The sequence below is a fragment of the Ovis aries genome, chromosome 22 (genome assembly GCF_016772045.2).
Source record: "Ovis aries strain OAR_USU_Benz2616 breed Rambouillet chromosome 22, ARS-UI_Ramb_v3.0, whole genome shotgun sequence".
Classification (NCBI taxonomy): domain Eukaryota; kingdom Metazoa; phylum Chordata; class Mammalia; order Artiodactyla; family Bovidae; genus Ovis; species Ovis aries.
The window spans coordinates 32,800,388-32,803,232 of NC_056075.1; the positions used below are offsets into that span (position 1 = coordinate 32,800,388).

The 2,845-nt window shown below is 43.9% G+C and overlaps 1 protein-coding gene across 7 annotated transcripts in view; it reads left to right on the top strand.

Moving 5' to 3' along the window:
• Positions 1 to 2,845, top strand: part of VTI1A (vesicle transport through interaction with t-SNAREs 1A) — a 385,337-nt gene that overhangs the window by 292,754 nt on the left and 89,738 nt on the right. The gene's annotated exons all lie outside the window — the stretch shown is intronic.

Below are 2,845 nucleotides of genomic sequence, written 5' to 3' on the forward strand. Positions count from 1 at the left end.
TGCAACCTGATTAAACAGTGATAGTTTCTTCCTCTCTTGAGTCACCTGAACCTTACTGACTATTTTCTTACAAGGTTGTTGAGTTTACCCTGGACTTGGGGCTGTCCTCTATTAAGAAGCTTTCAGCAGAGCCTAGGAATCAAGTTATGGTGTCACAGGCACAAAGCCAGTGGGACAACCGTGGGGGTGGGGGTGGGGAACCCTCCTGGATAAGAAATGCTTCGTCGTCTGGTCGCTGAGTCTTATGGACTTGACCTAGTGGCCTTGAGCTAGTGACCTAGCTGAATGATCCCCCAGTGAGGCCTCAACATATGCCAAGACCTGGACATGCTCTGAACAGGCTCTGGACTCCCAGTGATGCACACAGCCCTTCAGGGTCAGGGGTCACCGTGCTGCCAGGCCAGCAGGACAGGTGGAATGTTGCACAGCTGCTCCTCTGGTTGCATTTCCCAACACCTCCCTGTCCCACGATGATCGGTTGTTGGCATGCTATTTCCGCCACCTTGTCATCTCAATGGCTTGTCTGGGGTCTCAGTGGCTCTGAGTGTGGAGAGCCTGTCCCCGGCCCTTTTTTCTCAGGACAAGTTCGACTTCGCTTCCTCTGGCCTTATCAGACTCCTTGTTTCCAAAACTGTTACTCAGCTACTTGGGAAGTTGAACTCAACTTCTCCCTCCCGACATCCTCCCAGCTGAGAGTAATAAGAAAAGCAGTTGATCGTGGTGAGGTGTCCATCTTTTCCATTCTCTCCCATCTACCATGCCTTACAGGGATAAGCCCGGGAAATTTTGTCAGCTGCATTTCATACTGCTTAGTGGTCATCTGGCCATCTCTGCTTTGAGCCTAGCTTAAAGAAACATATGGCCCCAGATTCTTCCACGCTACAGATATGGAACTTTCCCATGTTAAGAGAGCTAAAGATGAAATATGGTTTTCTGTACCTCTTTTCATTGATCGACAAAATAACAAGTGATGTCTTGTCTTTCAACAGAGACGCTCTTTTTACTCAGTTATTCAATGAAGAATGTGCCGTTGTCTTTGCTGTAGATTTTTATTTTATTTGTAAATTGTGCGTGCTGCGTGCTACGGAATACTGAGAAGCCATACACCCTGGCTTGTTAGCTGACACACAGTATGTGTGATTACAAATTGTTTGAATAACAGTGGACTATTGAACTGCCATCCAGATGTGTGTGGAGTTAACTGTGGGAATGTCCACAAAGGAGGATTATCTTTCTGGTTGCTGGGTCCAAGCCCCCTAGAAAGTGGAAACATAAGTGTGGAAGCTACTCACATAGAACATTAGCTATAAATGGCTCTTCAGAGGCAAAATTAATCATTTTTTTTAAATTACACATTGCAGTTAAGGCCAAATTTGTTCTCCGAAAGTAAATCAGGCAAAGAAAGTGCCAAACAACAACAAAAGAAGTTGTGGCTTAGAAGGGCCTTTGTGAGGGGTTTAGTCACTTTCTGTTTCTCCATATCTACAAAATTCAGAACGTTGTAGTCTCAGAATAAACCATGACTGTCCCAAGTCTCTGAGCTGACGTCTCGTCTGCTCTGTCTGTGTTTCTGCACTTCCTTCCATCTCGTCTGCTGCAGAGGACACCACATTACACAGTGGCTGGCATTCGTAGTGCTGGCCAGGGGAGAACAGGACAGAAATCCCACATGCACATTTCCTTTAAAACATCTGAACCGCAATGAGATACCACTTCACACACGTAGGATGGCTAAAATAGGAAAGACAGTAACAAGTGTCGATGAAGATGTGGAGACATCAAAACCCTTACCCACTGCTTATGAGAAAGTAAAAAGGCATAGCCACTTTGTCAAACAGTTGGATATTTCATTAAAATGTTCAACATGGAGCTGCCATAGCACCCAACTTTTCCATTCCTAGGTGTATGTATCCAAGAGGAATGACAATGCACGTTCACATAAAAACTTGTACATGAATGTTCAGAGCAGCATTGTTCAGAATAGCCAAACAGCAGAAACAACCCAATGTCCGTCGACTGATGAATGGATAAATAAAATGCAGTATATTCAGTTCAGTTCAGTCGCTCAGTCGTGTCTGACTCTTTGCGACCCCTTGAACCACAGCGCACCAGGCCTCCCTGTCCATCACCAACTCCCAGAGTCCACCCAAACCCATGTCCATTGAGTCGGTGATGCCATCCAACCATTTTATCCTCTGTCGTCCCCTTCTCCTCCTGCCCTCAATCCCTCCCAGCATCAGGGTCTTTTCCAATGAGTCAGCTCTTCGCATCAGGTGGCCAAAGTATTGGAGTTTCTGCTTCAACATCAGTCGTTCCAATGAACACCCAGGACTGATCTCCTTTAGGATGGACTGGTTGGATCTCCTTGCAGTTCAAGGGACTCTCAAGAGTCTTTGGCCATAAAAAGGAATGAAATACTAATACTAATACAACCCGGATGAACCTTGAAAGCATGCTCAGTGAAAGAAGCCAGACATAAAAGACTGTATTATATGAATCCATTTGTATAAAATGTCCAAAGCAGGCAGATTATCTGTAGAGACAGAAGGTAGATTAGTGGTTTCCTAGAGCTGGAGAGGTTGAAGAGAAATGGAGGGTGACTACTAATGGGTACGGGGTTCCTTTTTGGAGTGATGGAAATTTTCTAAAATTGATTGTGATGATGATTCTACAATGTGATAAGTATACTAAAACACCATTGAATTTTATGCTTTAAATGGGTAAATTGCACAGTATATGAATTATACCTCAATTATGCTGTTTAAAAATGAAGGCAAAGTAAAAATAGTTTCAACTTAAAAATTTTTAAGGTATTTCAAGGGGATTTCTTTTTTTTTTTTTTTAG